Source organism: Parasteatoda tepidariorum, chromosome 10, assembly GCF_982258835.1.
Source record: "Parasteatoda tepidariorum strain Cologne lab strain chromosome 10, Ptep-v5.0, whole genome shotgun sequence".
In the NCBI taxonomy this organism is placed as follows: domain Eukaryota; kingdom Metazoa; phylum Arthropoda; class Arachnida; order Araneae; family Theridiidae; genus Parasteatoda; species Parasteatoda tepidariorum.
In genome coordinates this window covers 32,976,412-32,994,878 of record NC_141764.1, presented here as the reverse complement: position 1 = coordinate 32,994,878, position 18,467 = coordinate 32,976,412, and the positions used below count along the sequence as shown (strand labels likewise).

The 18,467-nt window shown below is 31.7% G+C and overlaps 1 non-coding gene across 1 annotated transcript; it reads right to left on the bottom strand.

Moving 5' to 3' along the window:
* Positions 1-6,232: 6,232 nt before the first annotated feature.
* Positions 6,233-6,304, bottom strand: TRNAA-UGC (transfer RNA alanine (anticodon UGC)). The gene has a single exon. It is a non-coding gene; the product is annotated as a tRNA-Ala (tRNA).
* Positions 6,305-18,467: the final 12,163 nt, after the last annotated feature.

Here is an 18,467-nt window from a genome sequence, read left to right as displayed (position 1 = left end):
AATCTGTCCAAATTCCTATATTGGGATGATGGTATCTCATGTTGGTTCCAACATTTCATTTCTAAGATAATATGATGGAAATTTCTGATGGTCCAACATGGATGAACCATCAAAACAAGATGCTATTCTTATGTTGGACCATCAAAAATCTGTCCGAATTCCTAAATTGGGATGATGGTAACTAATGTTGGTTCCAACATTTCATTTCTAACATAATATGATGGAAATTTCTGATGGTCCAACATGGGCAAACCATCAAAACAAGTTGCTAATCTCATGTTGGACCATCATAAATCTGTCCGAATTCCTATATTGGGATGATGGTAGCTAATGCTGGTTCCAACATTTCATTTCTAACATAACATGATGGAAATTTCTGATGGTCCAACATGAGCAAACCATCAAAACAAGTTGCTAATCTTATGTTGGACCATCATAAATCTGTCCGAATTCCTAAATTGGGATGATGGTAACTAATGTTGGTTCCAACATTTCATTTCTAACATAATATGATGGAAATTTCTGATGGTCCAACATGAGCAAACCATCAAAACAAGTTGCTAATCTTATGTTGGACCATCATAAATCTGTCCGAATTCCTATATTGGGATGATGGTAACTAATGATGGTTCCAACATTTCATTTCTAAAATAATATGATGGAAATTTCTGATGGTCCAACATGAGCAACCCATCAAAACAAGTTGCTAATCATATGTTGGCCCATCATAAATCTGTCCGAATTCCTATATTGAGATGATGGTAGCTAATGTTGGTTCCAACATTTAATTTCTAACATAATATGATGGAAATTTCTGATGGTCCAACATGAGCAAACCATCAAAACAAGATGCTAATCTTATGTTGGCCCATCATAAATCTGTCCGAATTCCTATATTGAGATGATGGTAGCTAATGTTGGTTCCAACATTTCATTTCTAACATAATATGATGGAAATTTCTGATGGTCCAACATGAGCAAACCATCAAAACAAGATGCTAATCTTATGTTGGACCGTCATAAATCTGTCCGAATTCCTATATTGGGATGATGGTAACTAATGTTGGTTCCAACATTTCATTTCTAACATAATATGATGGAAATTTCTGATGGTCCAACATGAGCAAACCATCAAAACAAGATGCTAATCTTATGTTGGACCATCATAATTCTGTCCGAATTCCTACCTTGGGGTGATGGTTGCTTATGTTGGTTACCATCAAGGATTATGTTGGTCCATCAAAGGAAAACCATCAAAAATTTTGACTTGAACTTATATTTTGTTCCATTTTTTGCTCAAAAATTTCTTATGAGTGTCAAACTCTGGTCTTCATGGTAGACCGAATGGAGAAATCCTTTTAATGAGATAAACATTCTAATATTGCAAGATAGTCAGAAAAATGTTCTTTGCACAATTTTTTATCTCTGTGTGCTGGAGCAGAGTCCTGTTGAAAGATTCAATTTTGTTTTTCAAAGAACTTTAACGATCAATAAAGCATAACACATTCAATACAAACCTGTGATATTTGCGATAAAACTATTTGGTTTTTTACTATGTCCAAACTATTTATTGTCACCCTGTAGTTGAAAATAAAAAAATAATAAAAAATAAATAAATGAATTATAATTATAGTATATTTCAGATTTGAAAAATAAATAAAATTCTAAGTCTATTTTACCTTATAGAAAATTTAATATATAATAAATAGCACCTTAGAAAAGGACTTGTAAAGTCACAAATAAAGCGTTTGAAAAGGACCAATCAATTCACTACTATGAATAAATAGCATGTAAAATAACAATAATAATAATAGTAATAATGATAATAAAACGGAACACCAGTACGGAACTGATCAAATTATCAGATCACGTACTTGTGTGCAATCTTATTACTTCAAGGATTAGACAACACATTGTCAGATTTGTCACATGGGATTAAAAAAAAGAAGAAAACCAACAGAATAGTACATAAATGCGAATTACAGAAATGTTATGTCGGCATTTTTGTTTAAAAGTTTATAAATGAAATTTTACAGTTTAGACTCTGTAATCCGCATTTATTATTATTCTGTGTATCAGCAATCGTGAAGGCTCTTGTTTATAGCATCAAAAAGATCGTCCATCTTTCACTCTTCTTATTTACACTTTTCTTGCTCTTTTCATATTTATGATAATATTGTAGAGTTTCCATTAAGGGTTGGGTCAGAATTGAGACCATTTACCCCAAAATAGGCGTTGATGTGCATGAAATATTATTTGCTATTCTAAGACACTAGAATATTTTTTTGTTATATGAATGAATCAAGTCTTAATTTTATATGGTGATTTCAAAGCGTTTTTGCGACAGAAGAAAACTCAAATTAAATTTTTTTTAAGCAATAGTTATTTTTTCTGTGAGGCTACTCAAGTCTGTTATGCTGTTTCCATATGCATACAGAGGAGGATCAAAATCGAGGTAATATAACAGTGAATCTGCGTTGATATGTATGAAAAATTCTTTGTTATTCTAATACACTATGAATGGCTGAAACAAGTCTTACTTTTAAATTACAAACCATTTACAAAGCAGTTTTGTGATAAAAAAAATGAATTCTTTTGGAGCAATAGTTATTGTTCCTTTGAGATTACTTCGGGAAATTAAATCGACTTATCTGAATAAGCATTTTCAAAGTAAAAACTGAACAAACACATCTAATCACAGATTCAAAGAATTTTTTCAAAGAGTTTTAAAAATAAAAATCCACTTCCATTCTTTGTAAAACGCCTCAGTTTTAAGATTTTTTCCCCTTTTTTTTCATCAAGATATAAAAATCTTTTAGGAAATATTGATCTGAAATTCCGTTTCACATTTAATCTGCCACTAAAACGGAACTAAAATCCTTTTTGTTGAGAGAATTGAAAAATCGAATTCACCGGTTCATGTGATAGACGATACTGAAGAAGTATAAAAATCTTTTTCATTGCACTCCGAAACAATTACGGGCTCATTTTATTGTGTTTCAACTGCCTTATTGAGAAAAGAATTTTTTTAAAAAGGAGATCGAACTCTTTTTTTTCTTTCTATTTTTTAAGAAGAAATATTTTTAACTAAGAAATCTTTGTTATCTAACCTTCAGTAATTCTAGATACGAAAAATCAAAAGGCTTTCTGCATAAAGAAAATAGTAAATAAGTGGGAGATTTGGAGATATATGGGTCGATTAAGAAAATTCAGGGTATATTTTTTGAAACCGGTGATGACTAATAATCGATCAATTTCATTTTATTTAATAACTGTCGTTGAATAGCCGACCTAATTTTATGGGTTCACGACTACTAATGCTCAACTCCGTAGCCCTGTAATTTTGAACCCAATCCAGAAGATAAGTGAACTCCTGGATCGAGTATTGGGAGAAATTTGCCTTCGTAGAGGACTTTTTGATGGAGCTAACCAACATTTGTGCTACATGGAGAGGAAGACCCCGAGAATCTCCCACGGTTAGCCTGACGGCAAGGAGACTCTATACCACTGAGGATATTTCACGTCAGAACTGTGGCCGGTGCAAGGCGGAAGCGGAATTCGTATCGACAGGGATTCGAACCCGGTTCGCCGCATTGGAAGGCGAACGCTCTATAATAGATCAATTATCATTAATTATCAATAATAGATAGATCAATAGATAGATAGATATAGTAGTCAGATATCATAGATAGATAGATAATAATGGATATATATAATAGATCAATTTCAGAATAGATCAATTAAAATATCTATCTATGTTTAAGGTCGGAATAGCTTGGTTGATAGGGCACTGGGCCCATGTTAAAGAGATCGTGGGTTCGATCCCCACCGGCCAAAGAATCCCCTTGTAGTAAATGGTGACTGGTGCACGGTAAATCTGTCGAGTCACAAAATCCTCCACGCTTCCATAACAAATCATACCTCTGGGGGTACTGATTCAGGAGTTTTTTTTTGCCTTCTGGATTGGTTCAAAATTACAAGGCTACGGAGTTGAACATTAGTAGTCGTAAACCCAAAATTTGGTCTGCTGTTCAACGACGGTTATAAAATTATTAAATAAATCTATCTATATTTGAAATAATCAAGCTTTATTAACCATAAAGAAAAGTATTTCAGCGTGACAACGCAAAACCACAGACAAGTTTAATCATCTGACAAAATCTTAGAGTTTGGAAGGAGTGCGTTGCTCCAAAAAACCACACTTCACCTAACCATGGCCAAGCAACCAGTCCCATCTTTCAGGGCTCTATCGTTAACATACATAATTTTGACCTCAGTCAGATGACTTGGACGGCACCTGAGCTGGTACTAAACTTCCACACCACAGTCAACAAAAGGACTTTCTGCTATTACAGATACTACGAAGACCTTTCAGCGTATATATGCTGGTTGTTTAGTAGACTTCCGGGATCGAACTTACGACCGCTGTCTCTACACCAGTGAAGTGAGAGACGCTACCATCGCTGCGTCTCCAGAGCTCTTGCAAAAAAACAAAAAAACCTTAACCTGGTGTCGTTAAATTTCAGTGTCTTTCTTTTTTTAAAAACTAAATTCCAAGGAAATTCAGTAAGGTAAACGTTTTAGCTTCTTTTAGGTGCCGCTGTAAATTACCATCTTAGTCACATTATTAAAGTAAAAATTTGATTTATAGACATTGTATTTAAACTTTAAATCCGAGTATTTTAAATTTAATTCTAAGAACTTAAAATTTACAGGCTCAAATAAACGATAATATTTGTTTTCAAGTTCCTACTCTTATTTAGATTTCCTATTTAAATCGTCTTTTATGAAATTTACTAGTCTCTCCATGTTGCTGATGCTTTCGTATACTTTCATTATTAATTCAAAGCAGGAAAAAAAATGAATTTTTTGTAAAAAATAAATAAATTTCGTATTAAAGAAAAAGAAAGCAAGGAAACATAGTCTAAAAGCTAACGCTGTTTTAAATTACTATAAGCTTTTCCAAAGAATCATTCGTGACAATAATACTAAAAGTGTGTATAGTTTTCTTTTCACTTAAAAAAAAAAAAAGAGAAACTGAAATAAATAAATATTAACAATTGCTTTGAAATGGAATAAAAAATAATTTTTAAAGTTGGGATCTGAGACACTTAATATTTCTACAATTGTATTCTTTTGGGAAAATGATAAAAAACAGCAAGAAGCAGGAAAAAAAATATTTAGAAATGTAGTAGCGTCACGTATTTAATACAAAGCTGAGTGTCACATTATTATTATTCTTTTTTCCCATTCCAAAATATATTTCTCAATTTAAAAAGTTATTTTATCACTAACAAGAATGGATTTTTCATCCTTTTTCTTACTGAAACGGTTTTTATTCAATTTTTTCTCTACTGTGCCTAACGTATGAATTCTAGTAGCATTTTTTCAGCAATATTCCGATTTTAAAATAATTGAATTTGTACTTTTATAAAAGTTTAAGCTTTAACTGTAGTAAGAAAAAGATGTCAGAATTTCGCTGCATGAATCTCAGAAATTAGTGAATAAGAGAGATTCGAAAAAAGAAGTGCAGAGTAGCAGGTGAAGGGAATCGAACCCCGGCCTTTCTCATATTAAGCAAACGCTCTACTAATGTGTTACACCCCCTCTGTTACAAGACGCGTTTGCTAGATGTTCCTCCAAACAATTCAGTGTTTCAAGATCATAGAAGATGGTCTAAGGAATACTGTCTAAGAAAAAATTATGCCGTCATTTTTGGAAGTGGAATAAGTCTGAGGCTTTTAAGGGTCACTATTTGAAAGAATTTGAAAATATTGGCAAAGGTTAATCAATTTGGAGGGTTAAAGGTTAATCAATTTTTAATACCATCAATTTTATGAAACATCAAAATGCAACAATGGTTAATAAAATCATAAATAAATAAGTAAATAAATGAATTAATTAATAAATTAATAAATTAATAAATTAATAAATTAATAAATTAATTAGTAAATAAATAAATTAATAAATAAATTAGTAAATTAAACAAATAAATAAACTAACTACTTTTTAGGTCAAGCTGACTTATTCCACTTTTAATTATACCGGCTCAGATAAAGGCAGTGTAATGATAGTGAAACATAAATGAATTAATTTTTCATACTTTATTAAAAGCTGAGCTGTAACTGAGAAAAAAGATGATACAGCTTTTAATATGAAGCTTTCAATATGAAGCTTCTATATACGAAGCTAGAGACAAAAAAAAAGAAAAGAAAGATAAGAAAAAGAAAATTGGAGGTGCGGGGGATCGAACCCCGGGCCTTTCACATGCAAAGCGAACGCTCTACCACTGAGCTACACCCCCTGATGGCTAGATGCTTGTACTTTCAAACACAAAAGATAAGAATATTTCTCTCAATTTCTTTAATGAATTTATTTATGTACAGCTGGCACAAAAAAAAAATCTAACAATTTCATGAACAGCAACGTCAATGGAAATCTGTTTGGTGGTTTCTTTAATATAGAAAAATCTACGATTTTTTTTATTTTTTTTAAACTTTTTGTTCTTTCCTCAAATATTCTGATTATTCCACAAAAACTTTTCTTCACAATCTAAGATGGTATTAAAAATATCTTTTCGCATCTAAAGAGCGAATTTTCCTTCCTTTTCTCATACTTATTTATTTATTTAATTTTTTATTTAAGAAGTACTAGGAGGAAAACTCAGTCAGAGATAAGAGAATTATCATAATGGTGCGGAATTTTTTTTCTCCGAAATTGATAAAAATCTAATATAACGTAGGCAGATAATAAGTTACCTATTGATTAAACAAAATATGAAAGAAAATTAAATTCAAAGATACGTTCAGATTTAAATTTTTTAAAAAAAAAAGCTATAATACCAAGCTTTTGATTTTCAGTTATTAATCCAAAATTTTTTTAAAAGCTGAAATAGGGAAAAAATATGAAAAATAGAGGAAGAAGTAAAATTATAAGGTTCCTTTTAATTTAAAATTTAATCACCTCGGGTACAGCAAAACATGTTAGCCACGTGCTCATAATTCTTGTTACAAAATCGTCGATATTTTGAAAGATTTTTTTTCATATTTCCAATGACCGAAGTTATAGAAAAATACTGCCCCATAGAATACTGACTGTAAAGACACGATTTCCAGTAGAACACCAAAGTTAAGCATCCCTGGTTGCTGTCAGTAAGAGGGTGGGTGACCACTTTAATAAGCCTGCGTAAGGACCGAGGGTGCACGGTATAGGTAATCGTTAAACTGTTCTACCGTGAAGTACTCGACTTCGCGCACAGGTCATCGGGCTGTCAAGAGAAGGAGCCATTCCCTCCGCAAGGGATCAAAATTGTGATAAGATGTCGGATCATCCCAAGGTTTCTTTTCCAGACTGTCCCATTATGCAGCTCTAGTACGACGTAAGCATAAGTATCCACTTATGCCGACGTCGATAAGTACTTACCAGAAAACCACTGCACCACAAAAAGTGAACAATTTTAAAATTCGAAAATAACACGACAGAAAAAAGGAAAAGAATAAAAAGAGGCGTGAAAACAAAGAAATTTATGAACCACTAATGTCCCTAGCACGCCAATAATACCTCGTTTGCATTGCCACTTAAGTATGCTTAATTTTGATGTCAGATATAAATGTCTCAGCTAAGCTTCTAACAAATGCCCTTTATCGAAATAAGTGCCTTACAGTTAAGCTGGCTACTCAATGCTTACGAGGTATAGCGGTCGCACAAAGAAATGTCTTTTATTGCTCTGAAGTGGCGAAGGTGGTTCGGGTCCATCTCCTCCAGAAGATCGAACAGCCTGCAGAAAGGATCTTGGACAATGTTAATACGGTGAAGGGGACAAGGCAAAATTCGGTGACAGTCTGACTCTTAGACCACTTTGAGATAACCTGCAGGTAATTCCACCAGATCTTGTCAGAACTCTTCAGTGAGTATTTATTTAAGATTAAGCTCTGCATTTTTTTTCTTCATAAGTAGCTTTAAGAGACGTAGCTTTCCTTGAAGTTTGTACGAGAGAAGCCTCCTGCTTAGCAAATCAGTCTGCTATTTCATTACCAGCTACACCGCAGTATCCAGCGTCCACTGCAAGACGAATTGTTTTGCACGGACATGCAGCACCAGTAAAAACTTTTGCCCTCGAAGATGTGACAAGAGGCAGGGATCGTATTACAATCCACTGCAAAAACCGCTGCTTTGGAATCAGAAAACATAACATGGTGGGATCTGGAAGCAGAATCAAAGGTTTAAAATCAAAATTTAAATCAAATGTCTCCTTTAGTTCTAGAATACCGTGTATGAAAACAAGCTAAGTTATTTTGAAAGATATGCAATGTAAATAGATTAGAAATTCCCATTGTTCACATGCGAATTTTTCGAATTCTAATAATTAATAAACTTGAATAAACACAAGAAATATTTTTGGCGGCTCTAAATCTAACGGTTTGCAGTTGTCGGACTGTTGTCTGCACAGTTTTTAAAACTTTAAGCACGATCCCGCTGCATAGTAAACTATAAAAACATTGTTTAGGCATAGTAAAGTTGCTGTGTGCTACTTGATTAGACCCATTCGAATCGCATTTTGCGATCTCACGTCAATGCGACTCACGCATGTGCTAGTAGTCCATATTACGTGCAGTTTTTTAAACAGTCTCACGTGCATCTGGGCAATTGCATGCAGTGTGAACGTTCCCTAATCACTGGAACTTTTATGATAAGCAGTAGTTGTTCTTTCTTTGTATTTTCTCATCTCAAACTATAAGAAATGGTGAACAAACGAATTGCGTGTTTAAAGTGTTGTTTTCTCATTATCAACATCTCATACTAAATCGAGGATGCTCCACAATTCTGTATTTCACTTTTTCTTCCATTGCCGATCGAAATGGGCTGCAGGTGGCGTACAGCAGAACTCTTTACCTATGGTAACACTTCGCATGCTTTCACCATTGACGTGAGGAGGGACATAGGAGATGAAAGTTCGTTGGTTTCTGTCTTGTTCCTCAAATAGATTAAGAACTTTCAAGTTAGGAAACTATATGGAACTGAAAACTGCGTTGAAAATAGCTCTAAAAGTAAGTGTCTTGGAAATTTTAATTTTTTTTGACAATTAAATACGAGAAACATTAAAAAAGAGGAAAATTATGTAGTATATTCCTCTACAACTTAGAAGAGGAGGAGAGGAAAGGGGCCAGGATCAAGACGTGGAACCGGTCTTCTCCCCAGATGGCGTATTGGGAATCAGGCGCCATTTTCGAGATAGGAACTCTTATCAAGTACCTTATTGTAACCAGCTTAAGTTTGTAATATCCTTTATATCGACGAAATTGCCAAAGTGCCAGCATACCCCGTCGTGAGGATAGCTACAAGGAAACATGAATATATATAGGGGAAAAATTATAAAGCAAAATTGTCATTTTATTCTAACAGCTTTATTTCTTCCTGTATTCTGGTTATCATTGAAAATGATTCCCACAATTTTGAAAATGCTTTCGTCATATTTTGAATCCTCACGAGTGTTTGTTTCTGACTTATTTCAGTCAGGACACTGAAATATACAAAAGCTTGTGGAGCAGAGTAAAAAATAAAAAAAGAGAACTTTATTGGGAACAAAAACAAACACATAACATAAACACATGTCCAGGCGGCAAAGAAAGGTAATACAATAAGTTTAAAACAGAAATTAAGAAAAAAAAATACATGAAACTATATAAAAAAATAACAAAGGCAAAATAAGCCTCCCCTTTTTACAAAAGTGACAATTTTACATCAAATTATTCCTTGGTATTTTTTCCCATTGATTGTTTTACAAATGTCAGAAATTTCTACAACACAAGTAAACGTTTTATTTTTTATTTTACTTTATAACTTGCATTGAACAGTCGACCCAATTCTGAGTTTACAACTTTCAATTTTCAACTCCGCGACCTTGATATTTTGAACCCAACCCGAAAACTCCTGGATCAAGAATTGGGGTAAACTAGCCTTCGTGTAGGACTTTTTGATGGAACTAACCCACATTTACGTTGTATGGAGAAAAAAATTACAAAAACCTCTTAAGCTTAGCCCAACAGCTGGAGGAATCTAACCCATGGTCCATCTATCCCTGAGGATAATTTACGTCAGCACTGTTTCGGGTTTAAGCCGGGAGCAGAATTCATGTCTTCCAGCCACCGCTTTGATACTGAGATACCTCATCAATCCGCTTTGATACTGAGATACCTCATCAACCCGCTTTGATACTGAGATACCTCATCATCCAGCCACCGCTTTGATACATAGAAACTGAGATACCTCATTGGGAGAGGAACGCTCGATCATCTGAGTTCATAAACACCTTATTGCCTTTATCGAAATTATGTTTTTTTTTCACTAAAAAAAGATCTTCTGGAAAATTTGAAAACGTGGCTTATCATTATGTTTCTCCAGACCTTTCTTTAATTAACAGTAGCGATAACAGATACGCAGTTAATTTGTTACATGTATTAAATAACAGGATTCACAAAGTCTGCAAATAATTGTCATTAAACGAATACTATAAAACTTTTAAATCTTTATATGTCTAAAAAAGCATAAAAATAAATCCACTTCAAAATAATGCGAGAGTGAAATCAACAATGATAAATACGACGGGAAAAAAATTGTAAACTATGAAATAAAGACATCATAAATATTTATTTCATAATCTTTGAATATACATTTTATTTGGAAGACATAAAACGCTCGAAGAATAAATAATCTTATGAGGGTGTTTTGTTGAGAATGTTTAAGGCGGTGTATCTTTATGATCGCCATTATCGTATCGCTGCATTTGAAAGACCGATCATATTTCGAGACATATATTACTTTTTCCACAGAAATAGAATTTTCCTATCCTGAGGGTATGGAAAAGTTCTTATGAGTGCATTTATTCACTTCCCTGTAACGTATTCTTTTATTGACGAACAATGGTATTCATTTTTTATCAGAGGATGAATATTTTCGTCATGTATTCAATGAGCGAGATATTTTTTTGGGTGCTGTAGAATATTATTTTATTAAGATACTCATAGAGTTAAACATACATTAAAACATAATTTAAAAAATTAAACATACATTTAAGCATAATTGAAAAAATTAAACATGCATTAAAACATAATTGAAAAAATTAAACATACATTAAAACATAATTGAAAAAATTAAACATACATTAAAACATAATTGAAAAAAATTAACCATACATTAAAACATAATTGAAAAAATTAAACATACATTAAAACATCATTGAAAAAATTACATACATTAAAACATAATTGAAAAAATTAAACATACATTAAAACATAATTGAAAAAATTAAACATACATTAAAACATAATTGAAAAATGTACCTAAGTAATAAAATTACGTAAACATAATTAACAAAGCGTAAATATGCTAAGTTTTTAATTACGTAAACACAATTAAAAAAATAGGGAAAATCATACATCAATTTTAGAAATGAGCAAAGTATATTAATTTAGTGACATTCAATGCTTTTTACACGTTAAAATTCATTCAAGCCATGATCATTTGGCCGAAGTAAATCTAGCAAATAAATTAAATTAATTTATAATATTGACTGGAATAATGAGCAAGAACAACCTAACAACAATATTTCATAGAAAAATAAATAAATAATATAAAAATCCGAATGAAGTGTGAAAAAATTATATATTTTTTTTATACTTCATCCAGATTTTTTTGGCAATTTTATCTTCACGCATTATTTTTCCCGTTTTTGAAGATAGGAAAGATGCACTTTCAAAATCATTCTTCGAATACTTTTGCATTCTTTGCTTTTTTTTATGCAAATGTTATTTTTACATATTTGTCTTGATGTATTCTTTCTCACTAGAGCATGATAAAAATCTGTAGCAAAACGAGAGAATTTTTTTTTCCAGAATTGAATCGCTTGCTTTGTTTGAATGTTTTTAAGCTTGAGTACTCTATCGACGTCTTAAATCCACATGGAATACATGCAATGAACTTTCATTATAAAAAAAAAATTGAAAATCAAACTTTTGAAAAATTTCAATCATGAATTCTAATTCATTTATCCAAGAGACGCAGTCTTACTTTGATATCGATTTTTGATTTTACATATTTCTTATGAATAATTTTAAGTCTTCACGTCAGAAAGTTACGGTTTAGATACATTAGCTTTTATTTGCTTCGAAAACTCGATATTTTAAAATGCCACATCATAAGGAATCTCTTTTTTTCTGCATTTGAATTTAGTTTAAACATTTGATTTTTGTTTTCTAGACGATTTTTTTTTCGAACTTTTCACGATAGAGTGCTTTTTTACAGACCGACGTTCTTGAAAAACGTTGGATGTAAAAAGTTTGCTTATTTAAGTTGGAAAAAGAGCTCTCGATACTTTTTCGAACGTGTCCGAATTTTTTCTTCTCAAACACTTAAAGTAATAAAATGATACGGTTTGTAATTTTGGATATGTAATTTAATGCTTTATGTTTGACCTATTTTACGCGCATTTTCAAAATTTACTGTTTTGTATTCCAGAGAAGCACATTTTTAACTGAATGAAGACAAACTACGATTAATTTCAGCTCATATTTTTACCTTTCGATAAATTAGCTACATATTTGAATTCCCTACTATCTTTTTATTTACAAAAGCAAGAATATTTAGTTTTTTTTTTAAATTTCAAATATTTCAGCAATAATGGAATAGTATTGTGTTAAACATTTATTCAATTTTAAATGAGTTTTAAAGAAGCCAACCTTGGTTTGGGTTGATTGTTAACATTGCACTTGAGGTACACTAATGGACTATATACGACTGTCTGGAGTTTATCTTTATTGGTGATCTGCATGCGCTTATAACGCAATTTCGATCGTAATGGTAAATGTTGGTACTAATCACATGGGCTTTGCACCACGCTTCCTTACAACAAAACCATGATGGAACATTTTTCAACTTATAAAACCCCGTCAATATTATATTAGAGTAGATTTCTAATCACTAAGACACGATCGATGAAAGTGCAGTTTGATCAGATAGCCAGTTTTTCGCACGGGGGTTCGAACCCTGATTCAAGCAGTGGTAATCGAAAACTAAACTCACCACATGTAAGCCAGTCCTGACAACTTAGGCTTGAACATATATATGTAAATGACCAAAATTAATGAATTTTAGCAATCACCTAGTACCGCCGTGGTGGCTCAGGGGATAAAGTGCACGTCTCCCAATTAGGTAACTCGATGACCCGGGCTCGAATCTCAGCGATGGTTGGGCGATACGAATTTCGCCCAGGATAACGTACAATACAATAAATCCAGGAGTTTCTTTGTCTTTAGGATTTTATTCTAAATTACAATGCTACGGAGTTGAACATCGGTAGGCGTAAATTCAAAAATTGGGTCAACGATGATTAGGAAACATTTACCTGGTCACTTTTATGCATGTCCGAGATATCTGTTAAATATCGACAGTCAATATAAGCTGATGATTTTGACCCATTACCATTATTTCTAACTTACAGCATTGTCATTTCTACATCAGTTAAACAATTCATTCGTGTGGGAATGAATTGTAAGATGCTACATGAAATCGCTAAATCTCTCTATTGCTAAATGTCTCTAAAGAATATACAAGTTTACGCATTTCCGTAACTAATAAATTTTAAATTTAGTTACGGCGTGAATCACGATTCTAATGAATAATAATTTTAGAAACAATAACAACTACTAACGATACTAAATAAAATCAACTTTCTCAATTTTCATATTAAACATATGTCAGCAATGTCAATTTTCATTTTTAGCATATGCTATCAATATCAATTTTCCTTTTAAGCATTTGTTAACAATGTCAATATCAATTTTCCTTTAAACATATGTTAAAGAAGTCAATTTTTTTAAACATAAGCTAACAATATGAATTTTTTTATTTTAAGCATATGTTAACAATGTCAATTTTAAATTTTCATTTTAACCATATGTTAAAAATATGAAGTCCTAAAGATATGTTAGAAATGTCAATATCAATTTTTATTTTAAGTACATGTTAACAATGCCAACGCCAATTTTCATTTTAACCGTATATTAGCAATTCCAGTGCCAATTTTCATTTTAAATGTATCTAACAATGTCAATTTTAAAGTTTCACTTTAAGCATATGTTAAAAATATGAAGTCTTAAAGATGTGTTAGAAATGTCAATATCAAGTTTCATTTTAAGTACATGTTAACAATGCCAATGTCAATTTTCATCTTAAACGTATGTTAACAATGCCAACGCCAATTTTCATTTTAAATGTATGCTAACAATGTCAATTTTTATTTTAAGCATAGGTTAAAAATGTCTATGTCAATTTTCATTTTAAGTATGTGTTAACAATGTCATTATCAGTTTTCATTATAAGTATATGTTAACAATGCCAAAAACAACTTTCATTTTATGCATATGCTAACAATGTAAACGTCAATTTTCATTTTAAGCATATGTTAGCAATGTCAATGTCACTTTTCGCTTTAAGTTTAAGTTAACAATTAGAAAATGGCGGTGCAAATTTCAACAAACAAATCCTTTAATATGTTTCAATTATAACGGCAACAGTGGGCTTGAACGGAGAGCATTCGAAGAATCCACATACAGTTTGAAAATTAGTCGAATATATACTTCAGAAAAGATAGAATGTGATTAGCTTTTCTGGCATGCAGAATATTAGGAGGACTTTTACGCACGACCTAAGTTTCTTTATAAGTCAATACTAAAGAATTCCCGTGCAGCACTGAGTCATTACGAAAGCGCTATTGGTTATACGTTATTTTCCTAGATAGCGAAATTTTAATTAAAATGGTTTGACTGGTCGTGCATAAGTTCAGAGTTTCGACTAGAAATAACTGCAATGATTATTCCCGGCAAATACATATAGGCTGAATAACAAAGTTAATGAACGGAAACTGAGTTGGAGAAATTAAATGATAAAGTATTCGTGATTCCTAAAGTTTGACGTGCGAACCCAATTATAGAATGAAGTGATGGAAATTTGAAGAATGTTACGCTGGATAATTTAATTAGAATGTGCTTTGTAAAAAGGTCTTCCATTCTTTAGGTCTGTTCTCAGTGGAATCGAAAATGTGAAAATTGTTCTCATTCTCTAATTATTTTATCTGAATAATAATAAAGTAACGAAGCAACTTATTTTGTAATTAATAGAGAAAAAAAATGTATTTTATTATCATGTACTTTCTTAATGTGAATTTTTTTATGATCTTTTTTTTCAATTCTACATCAAGAATTAAAGGGGGGTATAATGTATATGAGTACTTAATGCATTCTCATACAACGAAATATTCCACGGAGTTTTTGCAAAATGGCCCAGTTCTCTGTAATAAAAACGGATACTCAAAATTCGTAAATTTTCTTCGTTTTTGATGAAACCATGTAATAGAAACTGCTCTGACTCTCTGAGTATACATTTCATCAAACTTGAGAAAATCTAAACTTCTCTGAACACTTTTCCGAAGATACGATAGTGTTTTTATAAGCATTAACCTTAGTTCTACACATTGATTAACACTATTAATAAGGAAATAATATATATATGATAGGAGAAGTAAAGAAGTATTCCCTTACAAAAATCAATGTGTTCATGAGGTTTATTTAAGGTTGTTTTGGGGTGTTACGCCTGAATTAAAGTTTATTTTAAGTTGGTTTCAAAAACAATCTTAAAAAATAAACCTCCCAAAGTGTTTTAATCAAGGTATATTAAGTTGTTTTATTTTTACTTGAGGAGATTTATAGGTTGATAGAAATTTACCTAAAAGCTTAGTGAAGTTTTTTTGAAGTGTACATGTTATTTTTTCGACACTTCAAGCAAATAATTATATTTCAGATTTAAATAATTTTACCCGATTTCAACTAAAAGTATTGCTGAGCTATATACGAGGCTTAAATGAAGTTGAATTTCAGGTTTATTGATGAGGATATTTTTAGTGCAAAACATAGCCTATTTATTTTTTTTTACCTGAGGTGCATTTCTTGCACTTGTAAATCTCAAAAATACCTTATTTTCAGCAATAGCTAGATTTAGCAATAGCTAGGAATTAAACTTGGGAAACTTGTTTATCAAGAAGGAACATAAAGCTCCATCCCATTCTGTGATTGAGTACAATGATTTAAAATCAGGTGTAAAACCACTACATAACTCTATTGAGATAACACGGGAGTGTTAATGATTTCGACAAGTATTTGAAATTTCACTCTTTGTCAAAAATCACGTAATGTCGTGATGAAATAATTGTCAAAAGTAACGAAGTATAGCTCAAGGACTGTTAAATAATTCAAAGTGAGACTTTTACTGAGAATGCACTCATGCATTAATTCTATTGAATACTTTTAACTTGTGAATTCATAACGTTTCTCAAATAAATGCAGTAGAATAAAATGAAAAGTTGGATTAATTACGAGTTTTCAAATAGATTTCTTTTAGGAAAACAACTTATATTTTGGAAATATCTTCTAAAAACTTAACGAAAATTTATATGCTTACAAAATATCAATATGACATAATTTAAAAAATATAGCATTCGGTAGTATTCTAAAAAATTTATTATGCTTCAATTGGATATTCGCAAGTGACGTTATTGCAGGTAAATCGCAGCATTTGTTGATTCAAAATCCAATAATGCTCGACAAACATGCATGACGTAGTCTACAGGTATTCAGTTAAGTCTGATTTAAATCACTAGGCTAGGCATAATCACTTAACTTCTCTTAGAGTTGCAAATACCTAATTGAATATTTTGTTCTCGAATTTAATCTTTTTTAATAAATAAAAGTAATGTCTATTGCTGGCTACTACTTTCCCCCACCTCTCAGGTAATTTTCGAATTCCATCTTGAAAAAATGTCTCGTCTTTTGAGGTGATCCAAGTTAGGAGCCAATTTTCGATTTCTGCGAAAGAAGTGAACTGGTGACCTGCAAAATTATGCTGCATCCATCAGAACAACCAGTAATCAGAAGGAGCAATGTCCAGTGAATACAGCGGGTGTGGTAAAATATCCCACTTGAAAGATTCCAAATAGTTTTTTACGACTTTTGAGACATCAGTCCGACCGTTATTATGCAGAAGAATAACTTTGTCATGTCTTTGCTCGTATTCCGCCCTTTTTTCTCGTAATGCACGGCTCAAATGAAACAATTGTAGCCTATACCAATCGCCCGTAATAGAATCACCAGTATGTAGCAGCTCATAGTATACAAAACTATTCACCATTTATCATTCACCATTTACTATTCCTTATTCACCGTTAATCATTCTTGAAACGTCGAAACCATTCCCTACATGATTTATCAGTTGGAGCATTGTCAACATAAACTTCTACAAGCATTCGATGCGCTTCAGCTGCACTTTTCTTCCAATTAAAGCAGAAACATAAATGTTGCTTCATTACCGCAAAATTTGACATATTCAACAAAGTAAAAAACAGGGTTTTTGTATGAAACTTAAAGTGATGTAAACTGAATATTATTGACAGATGCTTAACCTCTCTGAAACCACCGAAACCAGCTGTCACTATATAACATTCATAACAGCAGAGCCATTTTTAAAAACGGACCGAACTAATTTGTACACCCAATATATCAATATTCTTGAAATACTTCCTTCAAAGAAATATTTATTTAGTTTTGAAATATTTACTGGAAAATATTTTACCTTTTATTTTCAAGTAAATAAGCGAGACAATACTAAAGCGTTGACCGAACAATAACTTACAACAATAACTTGGAAATTTGATTCTCAGCATACATAAATTCCACATTTTGATGTTATATTTACGAATAATTTGTGATTTATGCTCAGTCTAATAAAAAATTTCACATTGGGATATCAATTTATAAGTACTAATAATAACCAGTATACAATAACGAATATGCCAAAATTATATATTTACAATTATATATTGCTACCTATTCTTTTCTATTTCTAAGTTTTTTCTGACAGAGATTAAAACTATAAACTCCATTAGTTCTTTTGTAGACGTCTTCTTCTACGACTTATTTTTTCTTTCGTTGCTCTAAGCTCACGATAATTTGTCGGATAAATCTGCAGGGGAATGACCTTCGGTCAAACACGTCACTTTGTCAGGTTAAGAAAAAAACATAGGGCCGTAATTCGGAAAGTTCTTGCCTACTTTTCTGGTACTAACTTACATTTGGGGACAAGGAAATGTATTTAATGCTCTTAATAGTTTTTATTTAATTATCTTTTTTAAGTAATTCTTATAAGAAAACTATATACGATAAAGTTATTTCTGATAAAAAGGGCTCAAACTCAGATAATAAACACCAAAACACATGGTATTTTAAATTAAGGTATTTGATAAAGTTACAGTTAGTAAAGTTAACGTTTTATAGGCAATTACGGTTCTTGAACTTGTATTATAGTTATTATTACCTATATGCTTTGTAAAAGTTCGTTGAAAAGTAAATTCAGCAGAAACAAAG